Genomic DNA, 7,726 nt, shown 5'->3' with positions numbered 1-7,726 from the left:
CTAGGGACCTGGGGTCTTGGAGGTTTGTTCATTGTCCTCCTGAAGATGTGTTTTTCCCCCCAAGTTTGCTAGGTGATCTTTGTAGCTATCTTGTTCCTATTTCCAGCAGAAGAGATACTAGGAGCCTGAAGCCACAGGTGCAGTTGCCAGGGTCTGCCTTCCTGGGGAAGGAGCTGTCTGGCTGCCAGGGCAGGCACTTCCTCGCCTCCTATTGGTCACATCTGAGTGACCTGCACTACCCTCACTAAGGGAGGTGAGGGCATAGAGATTTTAATGAGGATCTCATTGCTTTCCTGAATAAAAGCAGAGTACTCTGGGAAGAAAGCGGAATCTGGGTGAGAGTAATGCTCTGTGTCAGGGTGTATCCTTTAAGCATCTCTTTTTGAAATCTTGACATGTAGCCCCCCTACTTCTACAGTCTAGGAATGGAAAGATCAGAAAGAATAACATAGGATTGCATGTAGCTCTGAAAACTTGACTTCAATGAAATGGTTGCTGCTTAATTAGATTTCAGAGAACAGCGATGGAGCAGTCTTCTGTGGCAGAGCTTTGTCTATCCTTGTCACTTGGACTAAGAGGTCATCACTTTGCTGTTTATTGAGGCTTCCTATCTGTTGGAAATGCTATTGCTAATGTGCAGACATAGCGGGTCCATGCACAGCCTTTCAGTTGGCCTCATTTCTTTTCAAGAATGACACACGTAATGAAAAAAAGTTTGCCTGCTATTCTTCAGATAGAGAATTGATATATAGAATAAATAAATAAGTTTTAAAATTAGACATCCTCCCAAAGTAAAAGACCAAATAAAGAAGGCAGGGGAGATAGCTCAGTGGCCTAAACGCCTGCCTGACAAACGCAAGGACCCAGGTTCAATTCCCAATACCACATGCCCTGCTGGCCCCATGCCGTGCCAGCCACTGAAACTGGGCATGGTGGTGCATGCCTGGAATCCCAGCACTGGGGAGGCTGAGCAGAATGATCACTATGAGTCCAAGGTGTGTAATAAGACCCTATGCCAAATAAATAAAGAAATCATTTATTAAAAACAGACCAAATAAAGGAGCAAACAAAATGAATAGACATGTTATAGAAAATGAAGGAGGAAAGGCATGAAGAAATCTTCAGCATCTCTGGCCATTAGAAAAATGCAAATGAAAACAACACTGAGATTCTATCTCACTTCAGCAAGAATGGCATCATCGAGAAACCAAATAATAGTAAATTCTGGTGAGGCTGTGGGGTAAAAGTGGTGTCAGGACGCAAACCAGCACAGCCAACATGCAAAGCAGTATGAAGATTCTGCAGAAAATCAAAACTGGAAATTCCACTTGACCCAGCTATTTTCCTTCCAGATATTGTCCCAAAAGCAAACATTACCATATTATAGTGATGCATGCACACCCTCCTTTATAGCAGCACAACTCATGATCGCTAAGTCTCAGGAGCAGCTATTATGTCCATCAGCAGAGGAATGGATAAAGAAAATGCAGTTTTACACACAATGGAGTACCACTCTGCTGTAAGGAAAGGTGAACTTGAGTCATTTGCAAGAAGAGGGATGCACCTCAAAATCTTCATATTAAAACAAAGCAAACCCACAAGCTTAAATGTTACAGTTTCTCATATAAGAGAAACCCAAACTATAAATGAAGGGCAAAATGAAAGGTAGATAATAGGAAGCATCACTCAGATGAGAAGAGAGACAGGGGAGGGAAAGTGGATGGAAAAAAGAGTGAAGACGTGTTGTATACATGACCCAACACCACACAAGGGTTGCAAACAGTGTGAACTGCAAACATGTCCTAACGAAAGAAGAGTTAAAGGAATGAGTCTTACTAAAATACCTATAAGTATGTGGTATAGGTGTAAAGTTTTAGGAAGGCATAAATCACTGAATGAAGTTTTTATGATATGTATTTTAGAACCAACAATAGTTTAGGAAGTTATTCAAGATTTCGGTGTCTTTCTGGGGTGCCTAGCAGGTTCGCCTAACTGTACTTCGCTATTCTCATTCTTTTTGTCTTTCCCAGTGCATCTCAGATTTCTTTGGAAGGACAGGACTTTCTCAGTTTCTGCCTCCCCCCCCCACCATATAGTGTGGTAGTACCCTTTAGGAATAATTATAGAAAATGCATGCTTACTTTGCAAGCAGTGCTGGAGATTTTTGTCTGGTCTCTGACAGGAAGGGAGATGAGATAAGTGAAGTTGGTACATCACAGACATCAGCCAGTTCATATGTTCTGGCCACAGAGGGAGAAGCCCAGGCCAAATGAGCTCTGCTGTGGCTCACCACTGGCCATCAGTGGTAGGAACAGATCAGGGCCTTCTTGTTGCCTAAGTCTCTACAACACACATCAGTGGATTAGCATTCGACCCTGTCCCCCAAACAACCTAGAGAAAACTCAGATGATTGACTTTGGGCTCTTTACAAAAGGTCTAGTTTCAGCCCTAAGAATGTTGACAACCACCCTCTCTTACATAGCCAAGTGAAGGGTGTACCATTTCTGTTGTTTCTCAACTGTCTTGTTCCTGTTGGATTTCAAATCTATAAACTCTGCCTTATCTGGCTTCCCACATGCTCATCTTTCTAAAATAGAGAAGAATGAAATGTAAGATCACAATCCAGGGCAGGAAGACAAATGCAAGATTTTTCTATTCTCTGCCATCTCTTACTTGACTGAGAGAATATTATTTACAGTCACCGGAGGCTTCTCTTCAGCAGTTTTGTACCAACCCAAAGGAAGAAGTAGCAAAATTAGGGTATGAAATACAATTGCTGATTTCTTAAAGGCAATGTAACTTTGGAGGTGAAAAAAGAAACCCAAGAATGTATTTTACTTTACATTGTAATCTTTGGACTGTGTTTTCTGTGAGTTCCAGTTACTATAATTAATTAATTAATCTATCCATTTAATGAGTGTTATTCATTCACTTAGTACTTAATATATGTTTGGCATTGTGCCAATTTCTGATAATGCAAAAATTTATGAGAAACTATTCTCACAAAACTTAAGATGTGCTGACTTCTGAAAACTTGCCTTTGTATTGTGTTTTAGTGTGTTTTAAGTACACAAGCAAGCTAACAAAATCTGAAAAGAATTAAAATAGGGTATTAACAGTCTCATTTTAAAACTGAGGAAATTGAGGTTCACAGAGGCTAAGCAATCTGTCTAGACTGCAAAGAAAATTAACGCAGAGCTCAGAGTAATGTGTTAATTCTTGCTTCGCTTCACATTTTAATGTGATGAGCTATTTATATATGAAATTTTATTATAAGAACATCAGGTGAAGTTTGAGGTCTGTTTTAATATCTTTGAGTAATAATACTGTTCTGACCTAGATTCCTGACATACAGGTGGTTGGTTCATCCAGATTGATTCTTGCCTTGCAGATCTGAACTGTTGATAAAATAAGATAAAAAGAACTGGCAAATTGAATTTGTTCATTGTTGAACCTGCTTTGAGGCCTAACATTCTAGTAATATTAGAGTGTCTGCAGTTTGGCAATTAAGGTTTGGCTTCTACTACTTGACCACTGTCATAAATTTGATAAAGACATAAATGCTATTAGGAAGTATGTATTTCGAAACACCAAATTAAAGGACTACTTAAAAAATGGGATCACAATCCCTGTGTTTTAAAGAGATCTTATAACATTTTTCCTTTTTTTTTTAGTAACTACAAGTACAGACATTTTCTTTTTTTCCCAATGAGATTTTATTGATGCATTTTGGATATAGATAATGACAGTTTCTTTGTTCTCAAAGATTATTTCCACAGAAATTTTCTTTTTTTCTCATTATTAACTTTATTGAAAATCAATAATTATATAGCATATTAAAAATTGTAGACAAATATTGACATGTGAAAGACATAAGATGTAGATAGAGTGAATTTTAGAGAAATAATTCTGAAATGAATACACAGGCCAGGAAGATGGCTCAGTAGAATAAGTGCTTCCCTAGCAAATGCAAGGATCTGAGTTCAATCCCCTGTTCTGCCAAAACAAACAAACAAACAAACAAACAAAAAACATAGCATGAGATTGATAATAGACTGCACATTGTAAAAAATTATTTAGGGGCCGAGGAGATGCTCAGTAGAATAAGCATTTCTCTGGCAAGCACAAGGGCCTGAGTTCAATCCCTGGTTCTGCCAAAAAAAAAAAAAAAGTTATTTAGAAACAAAAGAATATAACAATAAAAATATTCCCATTTAATTTTTTCCTCAATATTCTGTAGAGATTTAAAGTTTAACATATCAATACTAGATGGAAAATATCTGTTCCATGTTATATCTAAGATGCTTGATATTCAGCCAGATAGTGAGGTTAAACCCAATTGCATATGTTGTAGGGTAATAATAAGCTTCTCTCCTGGAGGGTTAACAACCTAAGTTTGGAGACCAAAAATTAGAGAAAAAGAAGAGCTGCAAGGACAGCCAACAGGGCCAGGGGGACAGCTCAGTGGCATAAGCATCTACCTGGCAAGCGCAAGGTCCTGAGTTCGATCCCTGGTACCGCAAAACAAAAACAAAAACAAGGACAGCCAATATTTTGACCCTAGCCTTTCAAGGTCAGTCAGGACTCAGGATATAGGAGAACCTATACTGTAACATCATGTAACTCAGTTGTGTGCCAAATTTTCTGATCAAGGAGATTATAGGGCTACAGAACAATGTGATTGATGATGGGGAGTGTGCCTAAAGAGAGTCACATGGAGAGAAAACATTCTCTCAGGCCTTCACAGAGAGCACATTGGCCAAGCAATGGCTGTGACTCATCCACATGGCTGACACTGACAAAGGATCTGCAAACTGTGGTACAGGGTTACAGGATAAATCTTGAGGGTACTTGACTGACCTTATCAGATATAAAAGTTACATATCTTGTTATATAGGTCTTGCCTTATCTTGGTCTTAACAATCCAGCAGAAAAGTATAAAAACGAGGTATAAAAAGTAAAGCCATATTAATATGCTGAGCTGGAAAGGCTCAAGTCAACAACTTCTAACATTCCAGTCCTATGGATAACCCACTGCTATTGTGGACCATTGGACTATATTGGATTATTTTACTGAATTCATGCACCTATAATATTTAAATGGCAATGGAATGCCCATCTCTAGCAAAACTAAACAAAAAAAGGGATACAAAGGAAGGGCCATTTTGGATTTGTATATGCAAAATAGGATAGATATACAGTTACTTTCACTTAATTCAATGAGAAGAAAGATTTGTACTAATAGTATTTGGACAGGATATCATTTTTGCATCTTGTACTATGAATAACCACTAAGAAGATAACAGTATGCAATGTATTAATTATTGAAACTGTCCTATTAATCAGTTTTGAAACTGTCTCATTGCTGTTTCTCAATAAAATGAATAAAAATAAAATGAAGAATTTACAGATCAGTCATATAATAGTTCACTCTGTGCCAAAATCAAGAAACTTATATTCATATAATTAGAATTCTCAAAGTAGTAAGGGGTAGGCAATAAATATTTAAAGATTTAAATTTTCTGAATTTATTTGAAATTATAGCATCACATTTCCAAGAAAAATGAACCTTTTGCACAAAGAATCTGAATAAAATCATGCCAAGATACACAAAAATGAAATTGTCCAAAATGAATTGCAAAGAAAAAAATCATTAAGGAGTATATATAGAAAAAAATATTAGCTATGGAAGAACAAAATTAAATAGCATCTTATTCCACATTAGAAAAAAAAGAGTAAGTGGGTAAGAAACTAGAGTAATTAATTCAAAGGAAGTTCTTCACTTCTTCATTAAGCTTAAAAGAGAGTTTTGCAGGGTATATCAGTCTGTGTTGGAATTTGTTTTCTTGCAAGACTTGTAGTACTTTGCTCCATGCTCTTCTTGACTTCATGGTTTGTTAAGAGAAATCTGCCATTATTCTGATGGGCTTTCTTAAATGTGATCTGTTTCTTTTCTCTAAAGACTTTTAGTACACGGTTCCTGTGCTGAATTTCTGGGATCTTGAATGTTATATGTCTGGATGTGGTTTTAATTGGGTTGATGCTATTTGGAGTTCTATATGCCTCAGTTATCTGAATGTCAGATTGTTTCCCCGTTTGGGAAGTTTTCTGCTATTCTGTCCATACTCTTTTTCTATCATTTGTATTGACTTTTTCTTTCTCCTTGATGCCTATTAGTCTTACGTTGTTCATCTTTGCATCACCTTGCAGATATTGAATTATTTTTTTCCTGTATCCTAGTTGTTTTTAAGAGAACTTTTCTTGCCTTTTCACTAGCTGCAACAGTGTCTTCAAGGTCTGAAAGTCTATTTTCACTTTCATTCAATCAGTTTTGCCAGCTTGTGATTGAGGTTCTAATTTCCTGTATATTACTTTGAATCTGCTTCATGCATTCTATTTCTTTCCTATATTGCTCATTCAAGGATTCTATAATTTTTATATTCTGTTCTTTTTTTTTTATCAGTGTCTTCTTTAAAAGCACTTAGTACTTCTTTCATTATAGTTATCATTTCTTTTTTTACTTCAGAAGTCATTTCTGATCTGATCTCCTCAATACCTTCCTGCAATTGTTTCTTTACTTCAGATGCTATTATTTCAGAGATTTTAGGTGCGTGATCTCGAATTTCTTTTATGCTATTGGCTCCTGCATTTGTTTTGGGTAGGTTTGGGGCCTGAGAATCCATTTTGCTCCTTCTTTTTGTCATTTTATAGGACTCTTTTCTGACCTTTGGTGTTGAGCTTTGGTACAGTTATTACCTTAGCACCAGGTCCAGATCTACCAAATCCAAACTTGTCCAGTTGGGTGTGGCTTGGATCTGGCTGCTGTGCTTCACTTCTTCCTACTGCAGCCCTTTGAACTGAAACCACTGTGCCACTCTGGCAAGATATTCTGCTCCTGGATCAGCTGGGTGGGTCTTGCCTGCAGCCTCTCTGCAGGGAGTTCTGCTGCAGGGTTCCACACTAAGCCCATCTGATGGAGGCATTTTCACACACATGCCTGGCCTGGTTGCTGGCTAGAGTGAGGATCCGGAGGGCCCTGGGTAGTCCCACTCTGCACTGGGCCTGGGTGTTGGCTCAAATAAGGGTGCAGCTGGCCCTGGATGGTCCCTCTCATGCCAGGCCTGAGTGCTAGCTTGAAGGAGGATCTCCACAGAAATTTTCATTTCTTTTCTCAAAGGAGATTTTAGGGGGTTGTTAAGTCTTTCAACATGACCTGCTGTAAGTGAGTTTTGTCTATTGAAAGCCAACACTGAAAATATGGACTTTGTCAGGAAATGACCAGACTTGGCTCTCTTCACTAGAGAGGAGGTTGGCTGGAGAGTGGCTATCATACCTGGCACACCTGCCTCAGCTGGGGAACTGGGGAAACAGGATACTCCAGACCACGGACTCCCTCGGCCTGGGAGCCAGACATTGGCATTACTGAACACATACCTGGGTGATGCTAGTGTGCATCCTGGGCTGGGAATTGCTAGAAAGCCCTTCTACTAAAAGCAAGATAACTAAGGTAATTGTCACTTGAGAGTCAATGGCTCACTGCATTGTTTCCATTTTCTAAATCAGTATCGAGAGAAGCTTCTGGTCAACTGACAAAGTATAGTGAATCCCATCTCCTCTGGCTCAGGCCTCTGCTCTGCTTAGTGGGCCTGCCTTTGCCTTCCTCATCCTAGAACCAGGTATGCTACACACCTGCCTGATACCTATCACTGAGTAGATGATTTGTGAA

Source organism: Octodon degus, unplaced genomic scaffold (genome assembly GCF_000260255.1).
Source record: "Octodon degus isolate 3935 unplaced genomic scaffold, OctDeg1.0 scaffold00009, whole genome shotgun sequence".
In the NCBI taxonomy this organism is placed as follows: domain Eukaryota; kingdom Metazoa; phylum Chordata; class Mammalia; order Rodentia; family Octodontidae; genus Octodon; species Octodon degus.
This window is presented reverse-complemented; position numbering follows the sequence as displayed.